At 39.4% G+C, this 17,367-nt stretch overlaps 1 long non-coding RNA gene and 1 pseudogene across 9 annotated transcripts in view; one reads left to right on the top strand and one right to left on the bottom strand.

Annotated features, from left to right (window-relative positions):
* The window catches only part of LOC123788012 (uncharacterized), a 134,407-nt gene that overhangs the window by 52,619 nt on the left and 64,421 nt on the right, over positions 1–17,367 (top strand). The gene's annotated exons all lie outside the window — the stretch shown is intronic.
* Positions 2,264–15,953, bottom strand: LOC123788078 (N-acetyllactosaminide alpha-1,3-galactosyltransferase-like; annotated as a pseudogene).

Here is a 17,367-nt window from a genome sequence, read left to right as displayed (position 1 = left end):
TGCCATCCTAAAGGTATGGGATATATCTTAAAATAGTGGTCACTATATCATATTGTCTTCCTCAAAGCCAGAATGCATGGATCTGGAACTGGGAAGTAGAGATGTGAGGCTTTCTTTTGCAATTACACCAAATAATCTACTGGAGAAATTTTCACTTCCTTCTCTGCAACCTTGGGCTCAGTGAGTTTGGAGATCCTAGTGCACAACGAAACAGTGATGGTCCTGTTGAACTGGGATCTGAGACTTCTCCTGGCCATTTTTTGCCTTCTCTTCATGCTGAATCAATAGCCAGAGAAGGGGTCTGTGTACTGGATCAGGGAACTGATCACAATTATCAAGATGAAAGGAGGTTGCTATTACACAATAGTGGAATGAGGGCTGTATTTTAGAATTCAGGGTGTTCCCTGGGAGCCTCTTAAACTACTTTATCCAACAATCCATGTTAGGGGAAAACCGTGGCAATCCAATGAATAAGGACCCACTAAAGACTCAGATCCCACAGGGAAAAGGTTTATGTCATCTCACTAGTAAAGAACCCTATTCAGCTGAGCTTCTAGCAGAGGGTAGGAATAAAATTGGTGGTGGAGGAAAGAAGTGACCTTGAACTTGACCTTAGAACTGGCTACAAGAAATGAGGACTATAGCAGGCATGTATATTTATATTATAAACATAAGTATATATATTTTATATATATATGTACCTTTTTATATGTTAACCAATTATTTTCCCCTTTTCCTTCTCTTCCTACTTTTTTTTTTTAAGGAGAAGTGTTAGTTATTCTTTTCCTTAACAATTTAGATCAGAGTTGGCCAAACTGAAGAGTCACATACAGTCCTGAGGGAGAGGACCTCATATCATCTTGGGTTCCTGGACATGATGAGGGAAACTTTGTGTTTCACCCTTTGGGGAAGAAAGTGATTGTTTATACAAAAGTTGGTTGAATTCTGCAAGGTGGAAACATGAAATTGTTTTATGGGAGTTAGGCATGGGTGGAAGGAGGAGTATGGGTGCTTTGTGGCAAAATTGGTGAACTGTGATAGCCATTTGTCTGTTTACTGTTGGATTCCTCTCTCATTTTTCCTGCGTTCTGCTGCATATGACAGGGACCTATGTCTCCCAGACTCCCTTGCATCTGACTCGTGGACAGCACTAGACAGTGGAAAACAGGCAGACAGGATAGGAGAAGGAGAAAAGTCTGTATGTTTCTCTCTTGTCTCTGTCTTTGTCTCCTTTGGGTGACATCTTTAGCAGTGACTGGGACTCCTCTCTTTGTTGTCTCCACTCGTGCCTGGCAACTCATACTAGGTCCTAGCTCTTTCTGGACATTCTACAATTTTTCCTTCAGACTTAGGACTGTTATTGCCTCCATTTAAAAAAAAATTGTGGGTTGCTCCGCTCTCTCTTGTGAACTCCTCAGCTCTGTTATTACCTCTTTTATATGTCCAGTTCCTTGAGTTAAATCCCCACTGTTTAAAATACTGAGAAAAGTAGTATTTGTTTTCCTAACTGGACACTGACTAGTGATAAAATCTGTGTGCGTGCATGTGTGTGGCATAAATCAGTTTGTATAAAATATTAAATAAGTGTGTGTGTGTATTCATGTGGGTATGTAAATGCATATAAAAGGAGTATTGAAGGATAGGTTTTTAAAGGGAGAGTAAAGGGGTGGCTTTCAATTTTCTCTGTATCTTGTTTATTTTCTTTTCAATTAGTTTTTACAACAAACAACTTTGTAGTTTTAAAACTACAAATTCAAAAAAAAGTTTTGAATGACTCAAAGTTTCTTAAGTAATTATCTGTCCATCTGGTGGCAACTTTAATGTCTTTAACGTTTTACATAGAGAGAATATTACTATACTTGCAGTGACTTCTTATCCACACCTCCCTTCAATTCCTTTCTTAAGCAATATGAGAAATGTGTATCCGCATGGATAAATAAAAATATTTCCGGTTTCATTTTCTTGTGAGAGAGTCTATTTTGTTCAATGTGATCCCACAAATAATATTTCCTCAATACTCACCTAGGATATGAAATCACTGTATCTCCATCTGATGTCAATACATTCATTCTGCAACTGCTCTATCCCATCTTATACAATTCAAAATGAATATGAGGAAAAGTATGAGTATGCCGTGATGGTGGCCTTGCCATTTTGTTAGTGATTTCTTTTTTAGTGCTAAAATGTATCAAGTGCTAATTTCCTAAGGAATAAGACAAAATGATGCTCTTAACTTCAGCAACCTGAAGGAAGGGCTATCTAATTACATTGTCACCCTAAGATTTTCATAATCCTTTTTAGCCCAACAGAGTTTGATACTGTGAATAAAAGGAACATCCATTTTAGGAAAAGCCCAGCAATATTCCGGTGATAAGAGTTTAGTGGGCTTATGGAGAAAGAAATACTTGTTTAAATGACTTTCATCATGCCACACTGCTTCGATGCCGTTTTTCTTGTCATTCATGATTCCTTTGAAGCACTCCCTGGCAATATCGAGACCTTGAATGGGAGTGCCACCAAATACAGCAGCGTGGTAATAAAAATCTCCCATACCAAAAGGTATATATGCTTCTGATAACTCACTTCTTTCATATGGCAACCCTATAGGATCTTCCATGTACCAGTAAGCGTGTAACTGAGCTACTGACTCCCCCAGAGTCTCCAATCCATATTTCCTTAGAAGATTTGATCCACGTCCATGCAGAAGAGAAAGTCAGCTTCATACTAGATATGAGCCACGACATGGTCACTAATAGCCTTCATGCGCATCATGCTGATATCTTGCCATCTCTTCTCTCGCTCGATTTCGAACACTTTGATCGAACGGAGGGGACTCAGCTGTATCCAGGGCATCCTGGAGAAGTCACATATCAGGACATAAATTATGACTTTATGGCCAACCATAAAAAACCTATCTGCAGAGGATATAAATCTCTTCAAATAGTGGTCAATGTATCTGTGAAGCAAATAAGAAATGACTAAGTTCATGGTCTTACATTACAGTGGAACGCATGCTACTTTAATTATCCTGGCTGTAGTCTGTCCAAACATGCTGGTAAGCAAACCAAGTATTAGATATACTTCTTGAGTTGTATTTAAGCGGTATAGAAGCAAGTGAAATCATCTGCCTTTCCTCTCCCTGACGGGACTCTGTGAATTACAGGAGAGAAGAGGACTTCCTCACGAGGGGGATACAACATAGAGCCCAGTGCAAGATGAGAGCTAGAGTCTTCAGAGTTATCAGAGAAGAAGGAACTTGCTTTGCAGGTTGTAGGCAAGAAGGTCTTGGGTCATTGCAAGAGCAGTGATTGATGTCTATGGCTTGCTTTGTAAAGGGTCAGTTATGCAGAAAAAAGTTAGAGGTAGCATGATCAACTACCACTATCTGCAGTGTCTCTCTTATTTTGCCTCGTGGCCTTCAGGATAGTGCTAAGATGGCAGGATTAGAAAACGAAACTCTCACTTCCGGTCTCTCCAACCAGTGAAAATTCTCAGAATAATAAATGGCCTCGGGTAAATTCAAAGCAGGGAGGGTAATCATACATGCTTCCTGTTTCAATTAATGTTTATAGAATCATTAAAAGTAAGTTCTGAATGTTGACCTAAGTTTTAAGAAACATAGCAGATGGAGTTAGGAGAAAACTTTCTAGTTTGGAATATCTAAAATTATGGCAATTTAATAATTAAAGCAAGATTAATTTAGAAAAATATCACTTAAAATGTTCTACCGAGTTGGAAACTAGCAACTCAAATCTGAAGAAATATAATTTATGCACATTTTTTATGGTTCGTGCTTTTGTATTAATGTTTCAGAAATCATTGCCTCCTCAAAGTAGGGAAAATATGCTCCTATGTTTTCTTCTAGTTGCTTTATTGTTTTAACTTTCACATTAAGTTGGTTATCCATTTGAATTAATTTTTGTGTATGGTATAATATAGGGCTGTTTTTGTTGTTCTCAGCCTTCGATGGTAATCCTATTGGCCGGGAATACCTGGGACTCACCTGAGCCCTGCTACTTGTGGTGAGACCCCCAAAGACATTTCCCCTACCAGAGCCAATGTTGGCTGGACCAGCTCTGGTGGTTCTCATTACATTTGCAAGCTGCATCTCAGCACAACCACCAGAGAACTTTGAAAAAGTAAGATTTATTGCTCACAAGTCCTAGAGGGTACAAGCTAAGTCCAGGGTCACAGAACGAGGTCCTAGGTAGGGAGAAAGAAGGGGGGACCTTGGGGGTTCTGCCTTTACTGGGGTAGGGGGTGGGGTACCTAGGGTTTCACAATTTAAAATCTAAAAGCAAGAATGAAAGCACAGGAAGGAAAATGCAGGGTCACTCAAGTGGTTGGTTATGTTGGTTACCCAGGCCTTTCTAAAAAGGGAATTTCATTGGAGGGGTGGCCTGGCTCTTTACCCAGTTGTTTAGCTAGTGACCATGTCAAGACTGGCAATATGTTTATTTGAGTTGGATGCCTTGATGAGGATGCCTCAGTGATCAAAAGCTTAATGGCAGGCATTTACAGGAAAAAAAGGTTATTGTTAGGCGTTCTCACTATAACGGCAAACTTTTTTTTTTCAATTTTTAAAAAAACTTTCTATTTTGGAATGATATTAGATTTACAGAACAGGTGCAACCATATTATAAAGAGTTCCCGTACATGCTCTACTCACCTTTACCGAATGTTACTATCTTATATAACCACGGTACATTTGTCAAAACTAGGAAATTAGCAGTGATTAAATACTATAACTAAACCACAGATTTTATTTTTATTTCACCAGTTTTTCCCCTAATGGCCTTTTTAGTTTCCAAGCTCCAATCCAGAACACACATTGCATTTTGTCATGATGTCTCCTTAGGCTCCTCCAGTCTGTCTCAGTTTCTCTCCAGTTTGGGTTTTTCTGATGTTTTCTTAGGTAAAGTTAATTAAATGCAGTCACATTTATCAACCTTTTCCTTTATGATTAGTATTTTCTGTATCTTGATTAAGAACTCCTTTCTTGTCTTGATTTCATGAAGATACACTATGGTTTTCCCTTTAAATTTTGGTCTTCAGGCTCCCTGGGAATTATGTTTGTATATGCTTGCCATACATATGTGCCATAGAGGTACAATTGCGATGTTCCCATGCTGACATCAACTCTCTCCAGCATCATCTATGGAAGTCTTTCCCTACAGATCCACAGTGTCATAGCCACAGCCATAGTCTTTCACATTTGTGTGGGCATTTGTTTTATTATATGGGCTTATTTGTTCATCCCTGCAGCAAATATTCATGTCTAAATGCTCCATATAGATACCTTCAATCTATCCTTCTGTTTTCAGTCCCACCTATACTCCTAATTGCAGAGGCACTTGATGCCATTAATTAGATTGATTTTCAGGGGCACATGAAGGGGGGGTTATGATAAAGTTAATGAGGCTTTGGTTTCAGTGCCCCTTCACTTACATAGTATTCTTCTAAGACTCAGTGAGTTCTACTGAAGGAGGGTGGGAAGGAAGCAGAAGCTCTGTGTCCTGAAAGTAGGGGCATTGACCGGGCACAGGGTCCCTCACCATGCCTCTTACAGATCCTGGGGCAGCAACAGAGAGGGATCAGAATGGATCTGGGAATCCAGGAGCTTCTTCTGTAAGGATTCCTCCCTCCCTCCCATCCTCTCTCCCTCCCCTTCCCTTCTCTCCCCTTCCTTCCCCTCTCTTTCCCTTCCTTCCCCTCCCGTCCTCTCCCCTCCTTTCCCTTTCCCTCCCTCCCTCTTTCCTTCTGTGTTTTTTTCTTTTCTTTTTAAAAAAGATTTTATTTATTTGTGTGAGAGAGAGAGCATGAGTCGGGGGATGAGCAGAGGGAGAGGGAGAAGCAGACTCCTCACTGAGCAGGGAGCCTGATGTAGGGCTCAATCTTGGGACCAGGATCATGACCTGAGCCAAAGGCAGACACTTAACTGACTGAGCCACCCGGGCACCCCTGTGTCATTTTCTTTTTAAATATAAATTACTATTGGGGGTGCCCGGCTGGCTTAGTCAGAAGAAGAGGTGACTCTTAATCTTGGGGTTGTGAGTTCGAGCCCCACATTGGGTGTAGAGATTACTAAAAAAAATAAATAAAACTTTTTAAAAAGGTCTATTTTAAAAAAGAGTAAATTACTATCAATATTTAATAATGAGTTACTATAAAGTTGATAAAATTTATAATTTTATTTTATTTATTTTTATTTATTTTTTATTGTTATGTTCAATTAGCCAACATATAGTACATCATTAGTTTTTGATGTAGTGTTCAACGATTCATTAGTAGTGTATAATACCCAGTGCTTATCACAACACATGCCCTCCTTAATACCCATCACCTGGTTACCCCATCCCCCCACCCCTCTCCCTTCTGTAACCCTGTTTGTTTCCCAGAGTCCATAGTCTCTCATGGTTTGTCTCCCTCCCTGATTTCTTCCCATTCAGTTTTCCCTCCCTTCCCCTATGGTCTTCTGCACTGTTCCTTATATTCCACATATGAGTGAAACCACGTGATAATTTTCTTTCTCTGCTTGACTTATTTCACTTAGCATAATCCCCTCCAGTTCCATCCATGTGGATGCAAATGGTAGGTATTCATCCTTTCTGATGGCTGAGTAATATTCCATTGTATATACGGACCACATCTTCTTTATCCATTCATCTATTGAAGGACATCTTGGCTCCTTCCATAGTTTGGCTATTGTCGCCATTGCTGCTATGAATATTGGGGTTCTTGTGCCCCTTCTTTTCAGTACATCTGTATCTTTGGGGTAAATACCTAGTAGCGCAATTGCTGGGTCGTAGGATAGCTCTATTTTTAACATCTTGTGGAAGCTCCATACTGTTTTTCAGAGTGGCTGTACCAGCTTGCATTCCCACCAACAGTGTAAGAGGGTTCCCTTTTCTCCACATCCTCACCAACATTTGTTGTTTCCTGTCTTGTTAATTTTTGCCATTCTAACTGGTGTGTTATCCCCCTGTGGTTTTGATTTGCATTTCCCTGATGGCTAGTGACGTTTATTCATGTGTCTGTTAGCCATTTGTATGTCTTTTTGGAGAAGTGTCTGTTCATGTCTTCTGCCCATTTCTTGACTGGATTATTTGTTTTTTGGGTGTTGAGTTTGAGAAGTTCTTTATAAAAATTTATAATTTTATTGGGTAATATGTACATTGTTCAACTTATTACTTTTTTGTACTTTTTTGGGTATGATTTTGATATTAGGGTAGCACTGGGTTCGTAAAATGAATTGGAAAGTGTTCCTTTCTCTTTGATTTTTCAAAGGATATTAGGTAGAACTGATGTTAATTCTTTAACTATTTGGTAGAATTTTCCAATGAAACCACCTGGGCCTGGAGACTTTGGGAGTTTTGAAAATTATCAATTCTATATCCTCGACAGATATAGGGCTGTTGAGATGGTCGATTTCATGTTGAGTGGGTTGTGATAGTGTTTTCAAGGTCCATTTCACCTCAGTTTTCAAATGTATGTATGTGTAGTGTAGTATTCTCTGATTATCCTTTTGATGTCTGCCAGGTCTGAGGTGATAAACCCTGTTTCTTTCCTAATATTGGTAATTTGTGTCAAATTTTTTTCTTTGCCAGACTTCCTGGATGATTGTGAATTTTATTGATTTTTTTTCAAGGAAAAGGCTTTTTAATTCTTTGATTTTTCTCTATTGCTCCTCTGTTTTCAGTTTCATGGATTTCTGTTCTCATCTTTACTATTTCCTTACTTCTGTTTACTTTGGCTTTATTTTGTCCCACTTTTCCTAGATTCTTGAGGTGGGATTATTGATAATCTACCATTTTCTACAATAAAAAGATTGACTATAAAGGACATTTGGCGTTACCTACCTTCCTACAGCAAACACAGTCAATCCCACAGTAATTTTATTTTTTCATAATACTTTTCCAATACTTTTTCATCAAAAGTGCCATCCCACACAACTGGAGCTGACCAGCTGGTGGTAGTCAGGTTCATGGATTCACTGTAAGACAGACATAAGAATTATGAACAAGATACCTTTTAAAATAAAACTGCAGTAGACGTTACTAATATATAAAGCCTGTGTCTGGTTGCAGCATTTCCTTACTCCTAATCCAAAGCCTTGATGATTATGATAAACTGGAGAAACAGCTTCTCAGTAATGGCCAGATCATTACAAAAGTACATTACAGATTCATGGTACTGTAATTCCAAGATCTTTGAGGACACAGTTAAAATGTCACCCGAAGTCTAAAGTAACAATGTCTCCTGTATTTGGGCAAAAATCTCCTGGTCTTAGGCTTTTTGACATTAATTCTTTTCAGAGGCCATATTTTGAAAAATGACCTTCTAGTTTCATATTCTAAAATGCTTCCAGGATAATATTACTGCATATTGTCAGAAACAACTTTGTCAAAACTCTGGAGGGTAGTCAAGCCAAAGCCAAAGTTTGGCTACCTTCCAGAGTTTGGGAGCAATCAAACAAAAGTTAAATCAAGAAAAGGATAATGACACAATAGGAGAAGGAAAGCTTTGTGGTATTTTAACTTAGCCTTACACCAACTCCCTGCCAGTATGGCAGTGATATGGAAAACAGCAAACCATGTTCTCAGTGTGAGTACCTGCTTCTGGACGAGAAGAGTGGATCTAATTCTGAAGGAATTGTGTTTGTCCGTTTTGACCTGAGGGCTCCCCAAAGGACTGGACTCCTAGTGCTTTCCTTTGTTTCACTTAACTCAGAACTCTCTCAAAATGGAAAAGTGGAAAGTGGAGGGCAATCCTTGAAAGCATTTTAAAAAGGAACAAGCCCCTGCCACCTGAGGCAAGAAATTACAGTTGGAATAAACACTAGATGTGCTGAAAGCCTGGGAAGAAAAGTTTGGAAGAGAGTTCTTTGAAAAGTAAAACCTCTGGCAAGATCCCATGTATAACGAGGAATTAGGAAATCCATGCATATGTTCGGGGCAGGTTACATGTTCAGAAAAGATCCCTGAAGATCCTAAGCTTTCACCTCTGGATGATATTTAGACTCAGTGCAAGCAGGAAGTGAAGGCTAAGGGAGAGTTGTAAATAGCTGGGCTCTGTTGAAGGAGGGTCCAAATACACAGCTAATCTTCAAAGACTGTAAAGGGGTTCTTTCCTTTTTCTTCTTCTTTTTCCTTCCTTTTCTTTCCTCTTTTCTTCCCTCTTCTTTCCTTTCCTTTCCTTTCCTTTCCTTTCCTTTCCTTTCCTTTCCTTTCCTTTCCTTTTCTTCTTCCCTCTTCTCCTCCTCCTCCTTCTCTTCATCTTCTTCTTCTTCTACAATAACCCTCCAACCACGACCATCACCACCACTCTGGCTCTAGTCATTTAAGGATATCTCTGTCAAACCACTAGCTGACCACAAGCTAAAGGGACAGAGACCTCGCAGACCAAACAAAACAAAGAATACACTCTTGAAAAATAGTTTGGAAAAGTCACTAAACAAACAACTATAGTCCACAGCAAGCAAGAACAACTCTAGGAGGTAAAAGAATCTGACTTCCAAAGTGATCACATTATAATATACAAAATGCCTACTTTTAAACTAAAAATTATGAGGTATGCAAAGAAACAAGAATGTATGGTGCATTCATAGGGGAAAAAATGAACAAAAACTGTCCCTAGGGAAGCCCAGACATTGGGCTTACTAGAACAAGACTTTAAACCAACTATTTTTAATGTGCTGAAAGAGCCAAAGTAAACTATGGACAAAGAACTAAAGGAAACCAGGAGAACAACAGCTTAACAAATAGAGAATGTGAATAAAGAGATAGAAATTATAAAAAGGAACCAAATAGAAATTCTGGAGCTGAGAAGTATAATAGCTGAAATTAAATCAAAACAAAACAATAAAACAAAAAAACCCACCTTGCCATAGGATTTCAACTGCATATTTGACAGGCAGAAGAAAGAATAAGATACACATAGAACATTTTAACCAACAACAGAATACATATTCTTCTCAAATACACATGGGACACTTTCCAGGATGATCATATGTTAAGCCATAAAGCAAATCTCAATAAACTTAAGATGGCTGGTAACATGCAAACTATCTTTTTCATTGACAGTGGTATAAAATCAATAACAGGAAAACTTGGAAAGTTCACAAATATGTAGAAATTGAACAACACACTCTTAAACAACCAGTGGGTCAAAGAAAAAAATAAAAAGGGAATTAGAAAATACATTGAGATGAATAAAAATGAAAATACAACATACCAAAACTTATGGGATGCAGTGAAAAGCAATAGTCAGAAGGAAATGTATAGCTGTAAACATCTGTATTAAAAAAGAAGAACGATATCATATAATAACCTAACCTTCCGCCTTAAGGAACTAGAAAAAAATAGCAAACTAAACCCAAAGCAAGCAGAAAGAAGAAATAATAAAGACTGGAGCAGAGACAACTGACATAGAGAAAGAGAAAACAATGATAGAATTAATGAAGCCAAAAGTTGGTTCTTTGAAGATATCAACAAAATTGACAAATCTTTTTTTTTTTTAAGATTTTATTTATTTGTCAGAGAGAGAGAGCACACAAGCAGGGGGAGTGGCAGACAGAGGGAGAAGCAGGCTCCCCACTAAGCAAGGAGCCCAATGCAAGAAAAAAGAAATGCAGTGGGAGTTGAATTTTATCAGTAGCTTATTTGGAATCTGTGCATATGATTTTCTCCTTTGTTCAATTGTCGGGATGATCACCCTGAGTTACAAGGATATGCCTCACTTGTCTTGTTAGTGAGATCGTGTACCAGTTATTAAGCTAGTGTCTTTCAGAACTAAACCCACCACACTATATTTGGCTTTATTGTGCTGAACTGGGACTCTGCAAGCCACATTTCCCCTTTGCTAGTGTGCACCCTTTGAGGCTCTGCTAATAGAGGGCGCTGGAGGAAAATTACGAGCCTGGAGGACGAAGGGCCTTGCTCTTTCCTGTTTCCAGTGGGCTCCTTGCCTGCCTCTTGTTCCTGCAAATCCCACATCACCATATTAGCAGTTCCTTCCTGGACCAGCAGTTGAATCCAGATTTCAGCTTTTCCAACACTTGCAAACCCAGCCTCACGGTGCCCTTCCCTAGAGGGCTGGTTCCCTGTCCCAAGAAGCCTTTCAAGAGCTCAGAGATACCAGCACCAGTGGAGTGCATCAGAGTTTAAGCTCAAGTTACCTAGTTAACAACTTTACACTAGTTAACAATTCTTTGTATTAAATTCTCTGTTAAAATAATCCACTGGACTTTCTGTGTCCTGATTAGATCTGATAAAAGTTATGCTATCATGGGAAGATGAGTCACAGGCCGTTATCCAATCATGATCTTAATTGGACATCTCCTTGCAAAGTTTAGATTAGAGCAAGGCCTGAAACTCTGCAGCACCAGGGAGAAAGATGGGTGGGTATAATAAGAAGAGGGGCAGAGAGGCCAAAGGAAAGCCACCGTATTAAAGTGAGAAGTGCACAGATGGCCCATCTATCCCATTTGGCTTTGGTTCCCTCATTGGTGGAATGAGGAGAATCAACCAAAAGATCTTAGATACACCCTTCGCAGGTTGACCTACAGATGGCCCATCTATCCCATTTGGGCTTTGGTCCCTCATTGGTGGAATGAGGAGAATCAACCAAAAGATCTTAGATACACCCTTCGCAGGTTGAGCTGCCATAATTTTAGGGCCTTTGGGTTTCTGTCATTCTACAATGTCATTTATGGAGGATGTGGGCCCTAATGTCCATTCCCAATTTGTCTGGGCCACTGCTTTTTTAAAAAAATGTAATCAAAGATCCATCTGCCATTCAGCAGTTGGAATGCCATTTGTAGTGTTGTTGCCGTCTGTTAACTTCTACTGAGCGGTCTGTGGGTCAGTCTCGCATGTGTTTGATTTGTACGTCTTACCTGGGAGAAAACCAGTCCGATAGCTTTAATTCTTTTGATTGAGTATCCACAGACCTACCAGGAGGAATAATGCAAAGAATCACACTGTATCTATTTGAGTTTGAGGTAATTGAGTATCTGCCAAATCATGGGCTATGTTATAATATGATATAAAATGCAAGATAAGCGTGAAACAGTAAAAAAAAAAAAAAAAAAAAAAGCAATGATGAACTTTGATGGGAGTGGCATGGAATATCATGATTTCTTACCTCGACTTGAGTCTCTGGGCTGCCCAGAGACCTTTATGTGTTTCCACAGTGTGCATTCTCCTTCTACTCATTGATTGAGAAATAGCCATTATCACATGAAAGCTCCCTCAATCTTCTGCCACCTTGCCTCCAAATTTACCTTGAGCACTGATTTCTCCCCTTTTATTGCAATGGAAATACAACCTGACTTTCTGGCCTTAAATATCCTATCTGCTCAGGATCCTTGGTTTGAGAATTACTCTCAGAAGGGTTTCTCCTAGGCTTTCTATTTGATCAATTGACATGCATGCAGGCCTTTTCCTGTGGCTTCAGATTTGTATGTGCAGCTAGACTTCTCCCAGGAATTTAAGACCCAGACATCCCATTGCGTGCTGAAGTCTTCTACTTGAAGTTTGCACCAACGCCACAAGATGAAGATGTTTAAGGTGAAAATCATCCTGTCTTCCCCAAAGTAGGTCCCCTTCGTATATTGCCTTCTCACTTGGGCTGGCAAGGCAGAAGTATGAGCGTCATTCTACACTCAGAGCATGCCCTAAATGCCGACCTCGAATCTATCATTAACCCCTACTGGTTGTACCTCCAAAACATCTCTCAGGTCTACCCCCTGTCTTCATCCTCTGCTACCGCGTGACATCAGGTCACCGTCATCTCTTGTCGGAGCTACTATAGCAGCCTTCTAATTGGTCTCACTGTTTGTACACTTTCAATAAGACTTTGTAGTGTGAAAAATGTCAAAGGTACACAAACTGAAAGAGAAGAATATAATGAACCTCCATATTTCCATCCCCTGTAATTAACACTGTGATCCCCTCTCTGCCTGTCCTTGCACTGGCCTTTTTCAATCCATTCTCCATATACCCACTGTGCTTCCACTATTATATTTCTGAAGCTCCAGTGTTCCCATGTCATTATTCTGTTTAACAGGGTTCAGTGGCTTCCCATTTTCTAAAGATCACATCTATATTCCTTATGTGGCCATGACATTCTGCATGAACTGACCCTTCACACTGTTCCAGCCGCATCTCCTAGCCCCACAATGACAATTGTCCAGACTCACTTGCCTTTTTAAATTTCCTTAAACATGCCATGACTTCAAACAGTTAATTCCCACGTAGCCTTTAGGTCTCATGTTATTTAAATAGCCCTACCTAAGGGAAGTATTCTCTAACCTGCTGGATGAGGTTAGATTGCCTTTCTTAATAGCTAAAACTTATGAAATACTTTCCTAAGTATTATCTAATTTAATCCACCAATATGAGATAGGTATTGTTGTTATTATCCTCATTTTACTAGATAAGGAAACTGAGGCACAAAGAGTTTTTATTATCTTGTCCACAGTCACACAGCAGGTGGAAAAACAAGCAGTTGCGCCTGAGTCCTTACTTCCTCCTTGCTATACACTCTAATGGCACCCTGGATATCCTGTCTTTGGAGAGTTGATCCGGGGCTGAGTTCAGGTGGGGATTGGGCAGCTGTGGAGCTGAGTTGAACGTCATGAGTGAGCACTGCAGTGTCCAGAGTGTGACTGAGGCACGGCCTTCTATGCAGGCATCTGCCTCATTGATGGCAAAGTCTTTGGATGCTGAGTGTTAGTGTATTATGGCTATAGAATCCTGATGCTAAGGAGAGCTAATATTAATGGTAGAGCGATTGTTAGATTGTGTTGCACTTGTACATTTTACCAGAAAACATTTTAAATCATTCATTCTTCCAGCCTCTGCTGCAGCAGACTGCCCTTGCGTGTTCCCACCTTTGTCTAGGGGTTTTCCTCTTGTTTTCAGGTGGTTGAGAGTTACTGCCCTTGTTAGCCATGGCTCTATATAGAGGGAACATACCCCTCCCATAAAAACCATCTTACTGTATTATTTTCATGCACAGAGCAGCTCACCCACATATGGAGTCACGGTCCTGGTGAGAGTGTTGTGCACCATAGAACCACCAGAGACATAAGGCTCTTAGACACAACAAGCATCAGAAAGAAAGTTTCTTTCACTTCACTATGTGGGTTCCCATGACTCTAGGGAGAAATAGAACATATTATGACTTGGGGTCTTGCACAGTCTTTAGGGAGGTTTTCCTCTCTGCATACGTTCTGATAGTATGATTTGGTAGGTGGCCTGTGGTTAATAACAATCTCCCAAATCTTTAAACCAACACTTTACTCCTGTGTGGTTTCCCAGAGCTTTAAAAGACTCAAGATTCCTGGCAGCTGGGTTCTGGCTCCCGTAACACATTTCCCCTAACCAGTTCTCACTCTTAGTACTCCTAGTACTCCTAGTACTCTGACCTTACATGAGTGTCTCCAACGTATGTTTGTAAAATTACTTTGGTTTACCCTGCTTGCAGGAACCAAGGACTTGCAGGTACCCCACTGCCCTCCAACAGGTTTTGTCCTCAAAGAAGAGGTCATAGCATATTTGTAAATAAGACTTACCAGCACTCGTATATCCTCTGTAGTTCCTTTGTGCTTAGGATAAACAAAAAGCATTATGTTACTTTTAAACTTATATAAAAGGTTTCCATGTTTAATTTTTTAAAAATTTATTTATTTATTTATTTGAGAGAGAGAGAGCACAGAGGGAGAGTGAGAAGAAGCAGCCAACTTCCCGCTGAGCAGAGAGCCCAATGCGGGGCTTGATCCCAGGCTTCTGAGATCATGACATGAGCTGAAGGCAGATGCTTAACCGACTGAGCCTGCCGGGTGCCCCGGGTTTCCGCATTTAAGATGACTAGAGTTATACTCCATCACTCCACTCATTTGATTACTAAATATTGCCAAATAGTCAACGAACACATAATATTATGGACAGAATATTTATGTCCCCTCAAACTCACATGCTGAAATCCTAACCCCCAGTATGATGGCATTAGGAGGTGGGGCCTTTGTGACATAATTAGGTCATGAGGTTGGAGCCCTCATGAATGGGATGAGTAGCCTTACAAAAGTGAGACCAGAGAACTCCCTTGTCCCTTCCACCATGTGAGGACACAGGGAGAAGGTGGCTGTCTATGAACCAGGACACCAAGTCCTCCAGCGCCTTGATCTTGGACTTCTCACCCTCCAGAACTGTGAGAAATAAATGTCTATTGTTGATAAGCCACCCAGTGTGTGGTATTCTATTATAGAAGCTCGAATGGACTAAGACACATACTATGTGCCAAGTACATCATTGGTTGTAGAGATACAGTAATGAATGTGATTTTAAAAAAATCACTGCAGTTAAGGACTTCATACGCTGTATCTTAAAAAAAGGAAGCCTAATTCTTTGAGCTACAAATGAAAGAAAAACTAACTTAATATCATTGAAACAATGGAATTTGCTAATTGCCAATGAAATCTTTCTACTTGGGTAACTCTGTGGAGGGCAGATACCATACATAGTGCCAGAAGTCACCAATATTAGGGATGTTTCTTAAAGATGCCACCTATTTAAAAATGGCAGTTTCTCTAAAATTTCCTAACTGCCATAATTACATGGTCACTATCTTGGTAGCTTACATTGCCTACAAAAATTATGTTTATCGTTGATCACATTAGAAACAAAAAACTTTTATGCTGAAGGTTATGTTCCTGCTGTTGTATTTGAATGTCATTTGGATATTTTTGGGTATATTGGAGTGGTACATTTGGATGCTGATTTATTCAGGGGTCTAGCCTATCACCTTTCTGACAAACTAGATCCTTACCAAACGCCAGAATAAAATATTCATGAATTTTTTACAAATTACCTAAAACGATACAGTCTGTGCGAAGCCCATAGAAACAATAAAAGTAATAACAATTGAATTATTTTTCTTCCATATTTCATCCTTTCCTGAGAGGAAAAGGAAACAGATAAAAGTAGATTAAATATAGTACAATGTATATGGAGTAAGCTGTGTTGAATTGTGATTCTCCATGACTTAAACCAACTGATTTAATAGATATTGGCTAGGCTTTGAGGCACATTTCATCCTTGGATGTCTCTCTATATGAAAATGGGGTTGAGTCTGTGGAGACACTTTTTGTGGGAGCTAGCTGCCAAAGTCTTAGGACGTTAGCTGGTCTAAGCTGGCCTTGATGCAAGAGATTTTATAACCTTCATTTGTCTTTTCTAGAGTGCACAGGGCTTCTCCTACAGAAAATAAAAATACAAATGCCACTTCCCAGCCTAACTCACAGGGTGGGGTGTCAGGGAAAAGAGATAATTGTGAAAATACTTACTTGGACTCTAAAGAGGAGTATAGTTATGAATGAACTTATTTTTAATGAATTAATATTATGAAGTTGATCATTCCAAGACAGATGATAGGACCAATAGGAGCATAAAACAGATGTTCCTTCTCAAAAGTATTTGAATGTAAAATTGATTTTAAGCATGAGTTAGGGGCTGAACAATAATTTTTAGATTATTTGTACATTGACCTTGGAATTTTAGCCATGAAGTTTATAAAGCTCCTTTGTGATATTCAGTCTATGCACTTAGGAAATTGTGTGCAGAAAAGGAATTGAATGTGGCTCAGTTGGTTGAAATTAAGGACAAACTCTTACCTTTTCTTTTCCTAAGATCACATAGGGCTTTTATATAGTTTCTTCCTTAGAGACTTAACATGGTATGGTGGTTTGGGAAGACATGTGCAAATCTCAAATGGGCAGACAGTTTTCAAACAGGACATGCTGAGACCTTTGAAAAATCATGAATCAGATAACCTGGCACTGGTTCTATGGCACTCCCCAGTTTGCCTGTTTATTATTCAGTCTTCTGGGATGATGATGTCATCAGATTCTCTTTTGATGATGAAAGAATTGGATACTTGCAATCATAACAATTCATATGCCAGTAGCTTCTCTTTGTCATTACCAAGGGACTAGATTTTGTCCCATTTAGAAAAAAACAAACATAGGATCATTAAAGTTTCTTTTCCTTATTTGGGACTTTTTTTTCATAATACATTTTTAATTGAAGTACAGTTTACATGAAGTAAAACACATGCAATTTAAGTGTACAGCTCATTGGGGTTTTTCACACATGTACATGTCTATGTAAAAACCACTTTAATTAAGATACAGGACATCTCCATAACCCCAGTAACTTTCTTCTTGTGCCCCTTTGAGTTTCTACCCTCTCCCATCCAGGAAACCAGTGTTCTGATTTCTATTACCATAGCTGCGTTATTCCTGCTGTAGACCTTCATATAAGTACAATTGCATGGTGTGTATTCTTTGCATCCAGTTTTTTTTTC

Source organism: Ursus americanus, chromosome 18 (genome assembly GCF_024610735.1).
Source record: "Ursus americanus isolate L20-20 chromosome 18, mUrsAme1.1.p, whole genome shotgun sequence".
NCBI lineage: Eukaryota > Metazoa > Chordata > Mammalia > Carnivora > Ursidae > Ursus > Ursus americanus.
Note: the sequence above shows the minus strand (reverse complement) of the source record. Positions and strands in the feature narration are given on the sequence as shown.